Source organism: Propithecus coquereli, unplaced genomic scaffold, assembly GCF_000956105.1.
Source record: "Propithecus coquereli isolate 6110/MARCELLA unplaced genomic scaffold, Pcoq_1.0 Scaffold862, whole genome shotgun sequence".
Taxonomy (NCBI): domain Eukaryota; kingdom Metazoa; phylum Chordata; class Mammalia; order Primates; family Indriidae; genus Propithecus; species Propithecus coquereli.
In genome coordinates, this window is record NW_012154863.1 from 117151 (window position 1) to 129144 (window position 11994).

Below are 11994 nucleotides of genomic sequence, written 5' to 3' on the forward strand. Positions count from 1 at the left end.
CCCTCCGCCGCGCCCTCCCCGCCCCGCCCCCGCGCGGCGGCAGCCCCGGCGGCGGCGGCGGCGGCGGCGGGCGGGAGGCGCGGGGGCGGGGTCGGCGCCGCGCGCGGAGAGCCTCGGCCTGGCCGCGCTGCGCCCGCCGCCGCCCCCTCCCCGCCGCGGCCCTCCTGCCACAGGCCCCGGCCCGGCCTCTGCCCAGCTGCCGGAGCCGCTGCGCCCGGAGGATGCGACGCACCACAGGTTACTGGGGCCGCCAACCGCCGGGCGGGGGCCTGAGGGGGCGGCGGTGAGGCCCGCGGAGGCCTGAGGGCCGGGAGGACTGGGGAGGACTCGGGAGGACGGCGGAGGGCCGGGAGGACTGCGGAGGGTGGGAAGAGCCGGGAGGCCCGGCGAGGCCTCAGGGGCCGGCCAAGAGGAGCGAGGTCCAGTGGAGGCCGCCGACCTCAGGGGTCGGGAGTTGCGGGGAGGGCCGGGAGGGCGGCGGAGGCCGGGCCGCTGGAAGGATCAGCAGGGGAGGGCGGCGGCTAACGGGGCCGGCGGGCGCGGCCATGTTGGGCCCGGCGGGGCCCGGCGGTTGCACCTGTGCCGGCCCCGCCAGGGCGGCCGCCTTTGTTCCCGCGGCGCCGAGCGGGCCGGGCCGGCCTTTGTGAGGCGTCTCGGGCCTGGGCGGCCGCGGTGGGAGGGGCAGGTCGGGGGTCCCAGGGCCAGCGTCCGGGCAGGGGTCGGGCCGAGGGGCCGCTTTTTGTTTGCAGAAGGTGTCCGGCGTTGACACTCGCGGCGCCCGGGCCGTTGGTCAGCGCGGGCGCGCCCCCGGGGAGCCGGGCCGCGGTCAGGGCCTTGGCAGGTGGAGGCGCGGGTGGGCCGGGCGTGTGGACCCTGAAACAGGGACTGTCGGCCTCCGCCCAGGATGCTCCCCTCGCTCCCAGGCTGCAGACCGATAGTCCTTGAAGCCTCAGGACACGTAGGGATGGAACCCGGCGACTGAATGGCTGGTTTCTTCCCACTTACAGGAACAGCGGTTTAAAATCTCGGCATTTAAAAACTGGTAGTCTTGAGTTTCCATAAAAAGAAAATGGATGAGGATATTGTATAGGACCCATTGCAGCGCCAATTTTTCCTCCTTTCTGTGCCCGGGGTTTGACATTCAAGTTGAAACTTAGTATCAAAACTGATATTCTGACATTAATCATTTTTAGGTAAATAATTGGGGGTGTATGTGTATGTGTGTGTGTTTTAAAGACCTTGTGAAGAGACGACTAATTGATAAGGAATGAGTTGAAACCTAGGTTAGGGGAAGTTCTACAGTACTGCCAGCCCACTCTCAGACTTTCAAGTGTTGACTTTTAAATGAATTAAATAACAAGATCACACATTGATTATATTGGTTATGTTTTATGTATTTTTAATAAGATTATCAACATGAAAATAAGTTAGGAGCCATCCCATTTGTGAAACTGGGACTTTAACTTTATTTTCCCAAATGTCCCAGTTACATATTTAAATATGATGAGAGCAACAATATTAAAAAAGAACAATTCCAGATAACATGAAGGAAACAAGTCCTGTGATCACAACCTTTCCTTGTGGACTTGATGCATGCTCTTTACTTCCCACAGCCGACGGTAGTTCACATCTAAACTGCTGACTGAAAATGGAGAGGACTCATACTTGAAGCATGATTACTTTGAGTCATTTCCTTTTCTTTCCTTCCATTTTCTCAGCCACCCAGCAGCCTTCAGTTTTGGGCTGATAGTTGTTCGAATGAGGATTTACTGCACTGTTCTGAGTTTGTGTTAAGCTTTTGTGAAGAACTTGGATCTCTTCAGTATGAAAATCCTCTTCTCCTGACTGTATTACTGCCAAATAGGCTGACCTCTGATTCCAGGGGTAAACATTCCATTTTAAGAGTATCAAATAAATAATTTTATTAATGTCAAAGAGTAATAGATAATTTATCAAATATATATTCATACGTAACATGCAAACTAATATAACTTGAAACTTGTGGAGACATACAGAGCAAAACAAAAAGGTAAACAGGTTGTAGGTGTGTCTATTAGGTTTGTTTTTATGCAACTAATTTATATAGGGCTATTAAACCAGTACCTGTAGAAATGTGAGCACCAAATGAAGAATAAGGCAGAATTTCAGAATGGGTCAGGAATTATAGACCCTGTGGGTTAGGAAGAGTGGGTGCAGTCTTCAGACTGTCCCCTCCTAGCAATAGTCAAACCTTAAAAGGTTTACTTACGTAGCAGAATGCGAACTAACTAGTTGCTTCCTTTTTTAACAGCTTGAAGATTCAGTGTAAAACATGTAAAAGTAGGTGGAATTAGATTTACTAAGAAAGTGCTTGTGAGAGGATAGAAAACACTGTGTGTGTGCGTGTGTACATGCGCGCGCATGCGTGCTATGTGAACTGTAGGAGTCTCTTCACTAAATAAGGGCGTATATAAAAGGATGTGCTAAGATGTTGCTGAAGTTCATAATCCAAACTTATTTTGCCCTGTCCTTTTTATTTATTTATTTTTAGAGATGGATTCTCGGTATTTTGCCCACGCTGGAGTGTAGTGGCTATTCACAGGTGCAACTGTAGTGCACCATAGCCCCGACCTCCTGGGCTCAGGTGATCCTTCTGCCTCACCCTCCAGAGTAGCTGGGACTTCAGGTGCATGCCACTACACCTAGGTCTGCAGTTTCCTTTTTAATTGAGCAAATGGGCAAATAACCTTTCAAAGTAAATGCTTTAATTAATCGGTGGGAACTGAAGACATATGGCTTTGTACTCATTCTGGTATAGTTGTTTGGTTTTTCCTTTGGTGGACTGCTCATGGCCATAGAATGCATACAACTTTGGATAAGCATCTTAGTCTCCTGATCCTCACTCTCCTTTTTTGCCTGACTGCAGTAAATGTGTCCTTGTTCCCCAAATATGTAGTACCCTGTCCTGACTCCAGGTCTTTGTGTGGGCTATTGTTGGGTATGGACCACCACTAGTCCTCCCTTTTTGAGCATAATGCACAGCCTTTTATTGGCGTATGTGATTTTCTTTCCTGTTGAGTGAACTCTTGGAGGGAGGCTTCTGTCATTGCCCTGGGCAGCCTGGCCTATGTTGGTGCCTTCTCATGGTGGGCACTCAGTAAATGCTGAATAAATGGGCATATGGCTTAGGGTAAACAAAACTCATTTTAATGCCAGTATCTGGTCTATTTGCTTCTCTTTTTTGTGTCATGTTGGAGCAGAAAGGGCCTCTCTTGGGGAAGAAGCTGAGCATAGAATGGAAGGGACTGAGCTAAGGTCACTCTGTTTTAATTGGGAAGCCAGGACTTTTTGCCAGGCAGGGCAGTTTCCTTTGCTTACCATAGCTAATGCAAATGTTGAATGAAAATTAGCTATGAAACATTCTAAACACCTAAGTACAACAAATAATAGAACAGACCTGTACCTAGCACCAAGATGGAGCAAGAGTTTCTTCTGTACCTCATTGCTGCTCTCTCTGTATCACTGGATGAAGTAAAGAGAATATGAAGTACATAAAATACAAAAGAAAGAGGTAACCTGGAAACTCCAGAGCATTAGGCTCATGTTTGCAAATTGACTTTTTTTTTTCTTAAAGCCATGGTCTTGCTATGTCACCCAGGCTGGAGTGCAGTGGTATAATCATAACTCACTATAACCTTGAACTCCTAGGCTCATGCAGTCTTCTGCCTCAGCCTCTCAAGTAGCTGGGACTACAGGCATGTGCCACCATGCCCGGCTAATTTTTTCTATATATTTTTAGCCGTCCGATTAATTTCTATTTTTTTTTTTAGTAGAGACGGGATCTCGCTCTTGCTCAGGCTGGTCTCGAACTCCTGAGCTCAAACAATCCGCCCGCCTCTGCTAGGGCTAGAGTGCTAGGATTACAGGTGTGAGCCACTGCGCCCGGCCTCTGGCTAATTTTTAAACAGACTTTTTGTAGAGATGGAATCTTGCTATGTTGAGCAGGCTGACCTCGAACTCCTGAGCTCAAGTAATCATCCCACCTCAGCCTCCCAAAGTGCTGGGATGAACCACCATGGCATGAACCACCACACCCAGCCTGCCTTAGCTTTTTTCCCGTAGCACTTATCCTCCGACATCCCATGTGTCTTCCTGACTACATTGAGTCATCTGTGAAGGCAGGGACTTTTCTCCTTTGGCTTTGATTATTATTATATCTCCAGCACCTGGAACATTATCTGAATGTGTGTCAGGCATTCAGTGATTATTTGAATGAATGAGCCCTCAGTACTTTGTATGATATGGGGGAATAATATGTCCCAGAAGAGGTGTGAATAAAGGGGAGTGATATGAGCATGTTTGCCCTGGTGTGAGGCTGGAAAGGTGGAGGGCCAGGGGCTGGTGGCAGAGGTCAGGGAGGAGGCCCATGGACTAGTATCAGGGCCAGAGGACCATGGCTTCACCAACTCACAGGAAGTCGGGATGGGGAAGAGTGGACAGATGCAAGGGAGGGAGCTGAGGCAGCATTGACAGGGGTGGGTGATTCCAGTATTTACGATCTGAAAGATTAATTAGTTGGTAGTACCATTTTTACCTCAACCATGAACTAGTGGAAGGGAAGGGAGGGTGTCATAGTTTCTGATTTATCTCTGTTCCTTCCAGAAGGAAGCTCTGATCTCATCTACCTGCCTAAAATGTGTCTGTAGTGCTTCACTGTTGGCCTAGAAGAGGAAACCCTAGATCTTGAGCATGGCGTGTGGTTCCTGCCTCTTTCTAGCCCCTTCACTGGCTAGTCCCTTTTGGTTGCACTAAGACCTTGCTGTCATGCTGCTTGTAGCTCTTATGATGGATGAGCTGTGCTCTGTTCCCACGTATATCTTTGCATGTATTATTGCTTCTTCCTGAGTTGCCTTGTTTTGTGTTGCCACAGTGCTTTTACCACTCAGCCTTAATCTCTGTGAAGCCTTTCCCTATTTCCACCAGCGTTGCAGACCCTGCGCCTGTGGCACTAGATGCATTTTTGCTCCCCTAAGTTTGTCACACCCTTGTGAATGCTAGGCCTGTTATGACAGCACCTTGCATAGGCTCTTGCCCCCTTCTCTTTTCCAGGTTGTGACTTTTTCAAGATGAGGCCCTTCTGACTTGTCTTACAGTGCTTGAATGTAGAAGGCACTCAGTTAACAAGTAGAGATAGCTTTTGGGTATTATTCTGTTTTCCTGAGGATTTTTATTTCATAATAATGTAAATTCTAGATTTTTTATTAAAATATATTAGAAATTGGAAGTTTCTGTGTTGCTTCCTCCAAAAGATTTGAAGTTGATGCCATCTCTGTAGAGCTTTGCTGTATACATCTTTGAGCAGTGAATCTTATTTACTGTATCTCATTGAATCCTCATAGCAGGAAATTGAATCCCAAAGATATTAAGTCACTGACCCAAAATCACAAGTCTGTTTGTGATGGAGTTAGAACTCCTGCAAGGCCTGACCTCTGGTTCTGTACCCTGGGAACTTAACTGTTCTGCCTCTTTGGGAAGATTTTAACATACAACTGTCTATATGTGGATGGAAGGGTGGGCAGTTCTATTTTTGCCATTCACTGTGGCAGTGTGACATTTCCTCATTCCCTGAGCGTCAGCTGTATGCCAGTGATGAGCCAAGCCTGTCCTTGGTCCCATGAATGTTATAGACCTGAGACAGGATGAAACAGGGGGAAGAGTGGAAAAAAGATCATATCTTTGAAAAACCTGCAAATAGTCTCGCCAGAAAAATCGAACCTGAATCTGATCAAGCTTCCATGTTTAACAGCCAATTTATAGGAAATTCAGTCAGGAGAGGAACAGGCTAAACTACACCACAGGGTTGCCATTGGCAACACTCAGAACATGGGAAACAACAAGACCCCATAACCTGTTCTCTTCAACAAGGAAAAAAAAGAAGGGGACTAGATGGCAAGAGATTGAGGCAAAGTGACTAACTGTGACAGTAGTGCTTATTTGTATTTGTGTCAGGCCAGTTGTCCGAGACATGACTGAATACCACTTACGATATTTGAGGCAATTAGAATTTGGAACACTGACTACATTTGTTACTAAGGAATTATTTTTTTTTTTTTAGCTGTGATAGTGATTTTTTTTTATGTTTAAGAAAATAATTCCTACTCTTTGGGGATGTATATAGACATTTACTGATGAAATGATACATCATCTGGGATTTGCTTCACAATCCTATGGAAGAGGGAGTGGGTGAGTGTGTGGTTGGATCAGGACTGGCCCAGGTTGAGGGTGGTATGGGTACATGGGCTCTAACTATTCTGTCCACCTTTGTGTGTTTAGAGTTCCCCATTAGAAAAAGCAAGTCATAAAGGAAGGATCCATGTACATCTAGTAGGGAGGTTATACCTAACAGGGTGTCAGAAAAGACTTCCTGATGATACTGACATTAGAGCAGAGAGCAGAGGGGCGTGTGAGCGTCAGGCAGAAGGAAAGCCTGTGCAGAGGAGTGAGAGCAGCAGGAAGAAGCCTGGGGTGGCTGGAGCTGGGGTAGGGGTAGTGTCAGGCAAGTTCTTTTAGCTCTATTAAGTATTTGCATCCTAAGAAAAACGTCAGGCCCTAGAAGATCCCCATTTAAAGTTTAAGGGGTCGGGGGTATGGATTCTTTGCTTTGGAAAGTGTTCTTCTGTACTTTGAGTTGGTGGTAGGGGAGGATTAGGGAAGAGTGTGTACAACAGGCCAATCTGCAGTTACTCTGTTTAGGTTAAAATCTTTCTGTTGTTTCTGCTTTGAGTGCCTGATACGATTGAACAGCCCTGTCTCCTTGAAATTTGGTGTGGCCTGTGATTTGCTTTCACCAGTGAAAAGTGACACATCACTTCTGAGAGGAAGCTCTAAGAGACATGTGCTTTCTCATTTTCCCTTTTTCCTGTGGAAACAAATGGATGTGTGCCATGAGCAGGAAAGAAACCTTTGAGTTAAGCCACGCTGCACCATAATTGGTCCAGTGGTTCTCAAAGTCTGGTCCCTAGACTGGCAGTGTCAATCTCCTAGGAACTTGTTAGAAATGCATTGTCAAGTCCTGTCCTAGACCTATTGAGTCCCAAGCTCTGGGGTGGGGCCTGGCAGTCTGTTCTAAAGCTCTTCATGGATTCGGATGCCCTCAAGCTGAGAACTACTGCCTGGAGTTTCCTGATTGTTGAGCCAGTTAGGATACTGTGGTGTTGGTCCTGGTGAAAGATCTTGGTGGCTGGCCAGTGTTGAGATTGTGGGTATGCAGGGAGGTGGACAGGCTTAGCTAGGAAGGGATCTGGAGTAAAATTGATAAGGCATGTTGTTTGGGATAGGAGAGATGTAGAGGAAGGGGTGTCAGTGATAACCCCTAAGTTTTTGTCTGACAGAACCAGATGGAGGTCTAGATAGTGCCATTCATTGTCTAGATAGTGTTTTTTTGGTAAGCATTTGTATTTCCCTCAGTTTCAGGGTCCAGAAACAAGAGAAAACCCATTAAGGAATAAAATTTTATTGACTTTCTGCCCAAATATCAGTTTCTCAATGAAGCCCACATCAAACCCCCAAATTTAAAATTGCACCCCCTCTGCTCTCCTGAGCTCCTTTGACTGATTTATTTTCCATAGCAGTGATCACCTCATTTGTTGTCCCCACCTGCCCTCCCAGCTTGAGTGGAAGCTCCATGAAAGCAGGGCACTTGTTTCTTGTTCACGTCTGCATCCCTAGAACTGTGCTGCATGTGCAGGCTCTCAGGGCATGTGAGCTGAAGGAGCTGCCTGGAAGACTGCCTGGGCTAGACAGTGCCAAGGAGGGAATGTGGCCAACTTAGAACCCTCAGGTTTTGGTCTGTGTGACCTGGGTGTTGCTGAGCACTGTCTGGTGTTTGGTTGATGAGGTCCCTGCGGCATTCCTCCTCCTGAGGCCTCTTGCTTCTCTTTTGTTCAGGTTCTTCCATGGGATAGCCTGGGATGGAGGCATGAACTGGCACAAGAGCATGAGAAACTTATCTGTAATAACTTAAGGTAACTTATTCTTCCTTGAGTGGGAGAGAAAAGTGACATTTCAGTAGAGGCAGCACTACCCAAAATGAAAACTTAACAATATGAGACTACTGAGAAAGTTGCATGTGGAAAAATTAGCTTTTTCTTTTTTTTGTTCTTCATGTAAAATAAATTGCATACTGTATTTATGGAACGTGAGTTGAGATTATGCATCATATTAACAGTTTATTGGGTTCTTTTTGGTTGAGTTCTGAAATCTGAAAAAAAGAAAAGTATTTATTTCTTTAAAATTTAACTGCTTATAACTCCTTTCAAACAAATAATGGTGATTCTTATGTATTCAGTGTCTACCTTTGGAGATTAAACTCGTGTGTTTCTCGTATATCATTATGTTCTTGGCTCCTATAGAGATGTCAACAAATTAGTGGATTGAATCAGTAAAGGGCAGAAGCAAGGCATCACCAGTACCCTAGTCCCAGGCCCCTGCTGTGGGTCAGTGGTATTAGTGAGGGCTCTCTGCTGGTTCAGAAGAAATAGTAACAGCACCAATTATGGGTTATTACCTTCTCTATTTCCTTTGGGAGGAGGTCCTGGTCATTATTGTAAGTTGATAAACTTGTGAGGTAAAGGAAATCTGTCTTGATGGCCCATTAGAAATACAGGGTGTCCCAAAAGTTGCCATACATAGGGAAAATAGGAAATTGTAGCTAAATGTACCTTTATTTATAAAATATTCATTATAAAATTTTTCCTTAAGGAAAAATCTTCTCTGTTATTGTCCAGACATCTCTGAGCTGGCTCTTTAGAGCTGCCCTGATCTGGGTTATGAGTTCCAGCCTAGAATTTCTATCAGTCTTGCTTTCAAGGACGTGCAATTTCTTGACACATCATTATGGCAAAATAGAAAGCTTAATTACTATTTTTAATAATTTCATAATCAGTAAGTAATTTTTTTTTTCTTCGAGACAGAGTCTCACTCTGTAGCCCAGGCTAGAGTGCTGTGGCTTTAGCCTAGCTCACAGCAATCTCAAACTTCTGGGCTCAAGCAGTCCTCCTGCCTTAGCCTCCCAAGTAACTGTGACTACTGGTGTGTGCCATCACGCCCAGTTAATTTTTTCTATATTTAGTAGAGACGGGGTCTTGCTCTTCCACAGGCTGGTCTCGAACTCCTGAGCTCAAGCAGTCCTCCTGTCTTGGCCTCCCAGAGTGGTAGGATTACAGGTGTGAGCCACAGTGTCTGGCCAGTAAATAAATTTTATGAGAAATTGTATAATATAGAAAAGTGGAATGAAATGTGTAACTGTAAGCTCACCAACCAAAATGTTTAGGCATATTTCCAATTTATCTTTTATTAAACTAAAACATTGACCTTCCAGGTTGCTGTACATGTGGAGGTATTGGGAATGTGGTATATCCAGAGAGGGCTCCATGCCCCACCCCGCCTGCCTCTGCAATACTGGCACTATCTGTTATTTTATCTCGCTGTTTATCTGCATTCTTTATATCTTTTATAATAAACCTATAAACTTAAAAAAAAACAAAAAAGCCAAACAACTAAAACATGTACAGTAAAGACAGTTTACTTTGTGAAGCTCAGAATCAAAGATAACAGTGTTCTGCTCTACTCTACAAAGTTTTATCTGTGGAAAATGGTGAGGATTTAGCTTTCTTACCCTCCCTTGCCTCCCACTTCCTCTCCCCACTTCTTCCCAATATTCCCAATATTTGGGTGTTTGGTTATCTATTCCAGAACTTAGTGGCTGAAAACACAACAGCATTTATTGTTTACATCTTATAATTTGGGCATGGCTTACCAGGATTATCTTGTTCCTTCAGCTCTATGTGGTCTTAGCTTGTTGGTACTGGCTGTTGGCTGGGAGTGCAGCAGGGACTGTTGGCCAGAGGCCTTATCCTGCCCAATATGGGCCATCGCGTGAGGTTGCTTGGGCTTCCTTGCAGCATGGTGGCTGGTTCCAAGAAGGAGGAAGCAAAACCTACCAGTCCTCTTAAAGGCTAGGGTGAGAACTGTCATAGTATCGCTTTGCCATATTCTGTTGTTTGAAAGCAGCTACAGGGCCAGGCCAGACTCCAGGGAAAAATAGATGTCATCTCTTGCAGGGGAGAGTGACAAAGAATTATTGGCCATCTTTGATTCACCATACTTTTATAGTGAGTTTTGGTTTAAATTAATATTTATAAATGGTTACATTGTTTAGCTAACCCATACACCATAATTGATAATATTTACTTTCTTGTATGACTTTTGTTTTCCTGGTAGTAATAATTTTTCTGTTTGCTTAGTTTTCCATGTATTTATTACTAATTCAGCCCAAGGTTTTCTAAATGAACTGTATAAAAAGCCTTTTGGGATGGTCAGTTACACTAGATCTGTCAGTTTATCTTTTCTTGTGATGATCTTTCTCCCAGAGCTATCTGTCTTCCTGCTCTGGACTGGATGGACTCTTCCATAGCTTACTGCAGAGCTGTTCACATCATCTTCTGAGATGGACCGTCTGTTTCTTGAATCTCATGTTTTCCTTGGTTTACCTTCATGTTTGACGATAAACCTAGTAATTATTTTTTTTTCTTTTTTTGAGACAGAGTCTTGCTTTGTCACCCCCACTAGAATGCAGTGGCATCATCACAGCTCACTGCAACCTCACACTCCTGGGCTCAAGTGATCCTTGTGCCTCAGCCTCCCCAACAGCTGGGACTATAGGCATGGGCCACCATGCCTGGCTAATTTTTTTTTTTCTATTTTTAGTAGAGAAGCGACTTGCTCTTGCTCAGGGTGGTCTCAGACTCCTGGCCTCAAGCACTCCTCTGCCTTGACTACCTACCTCCTAGAGTGCTGGATTACGGGAAGGCAGGTGTGAGTCACCACACCCAGCCACTTTTTTCCTTTTTTTTTTTTTAAAGAGACGGGATCTCACTCTTGTTGCCCAGACTGGAGTGCAATGGTGGGATCCTAGCTCCCTATAACCTCAAACTCCTGGATTCAAGTGACCCTCCCACCTCAGCTTCTGGTAGTTACCTTAAAATTTATGAGGCAATATTTATTAAGACCTTCCATGCCAAAATTACCTATTTATACTTATACTTGATTGACAGCTTGGCTGGGTATATCATTTAGGTTGGAAATTAATTTTCTCTTAAAATTTTGGAAGCGTCACTTCATTGCTTTTGAGCTTCCCATGTGCATTTTCTCTTTTAAGAAGTCTGGCAGGCCGGGCGTGGTGGCTCATGCCTGTAATCCTAGCACTCTGGGAGGCCGAGGCGGGCAGATCGTTTGAACTCAGGAGTTCAAAACCAGCCTGAGCAAGAGCGAGACTCCGTCTCTACTAAAAAAAATAGAAAGAAATTAATCGGACAACTAAAAATATATAGAAAAAATTAGCCAGGCATGGTGGCTCATGCCTGTAGTCCCGGCTACTCGGGAGGCTCAGGCAGAAGGATTGCTTGAGCCTAGGAGTTTGAGGTTGCTGGGAGCTAGGATGACACCACGGCACTCTAGCCCGGGCAACACAGTGAGACTCTGTCTCAAAAAAAAAAAAAAAAAAAGTTTGGCACTATTCAGATTTCTGATACTTCGCATGTGGCATGTGACCTTTTTTTTAAAATCCCATTTCTGGAAGCCATGTTGGCTTATTTTCTATTCATCATATTGGGCACTTGATGGATGAGTCCTTTTTTTTTTTTTTTAAGAGACAATGTCTGCTCTGTTGCCCAGGCTGGAGTGCAATGGAATGGTGATAGGTCACTGCAGCCTCAAACTTCTGGGTTGAAGTGATCCTCCTGCCTCAGCCTCCTGAGTAGCTGGGACTACAGGCACATGTGACCACACCCAGCTAATTTTTGAATTTATTTGTAGAGACAGGATCTCACTCAGGCTGGTCTCAAACTCCTGGGCTCAAGCGATCCTCCTGCCTCAGCCTCCCAAAGTGCTGGGATTAAAGGGCGTGAGGCTTTGCGCATGTCCTATGGGTCCTTTCGATTTTTTTTTTTTTTTTTT

General features: G+C 45.4%; 1 protein-coding gene across 2 annotated transcripts in view; it reads left to right on the plus strand.

Moving 5' to 3' along the window:
- Positions 1-158: 158 nt before the first annotated feature.
- Positions 159-11994, plus strand: part of WHSC1 (Wolf-Hirschhorn syndrome candidate 1) — a 115089-nt gene continuing 103253 nt past the window's right edge. For both annotated transcript variants that reach the window (XM_012664148.1, XM_012664149.1), the window contains exon 1: positions 159-237. The gene's annotated coding sequence lies outside the window, so the exon portion shown is untranslated. The remainder of the gene's footprint in view (positions 238-11994) is intronic.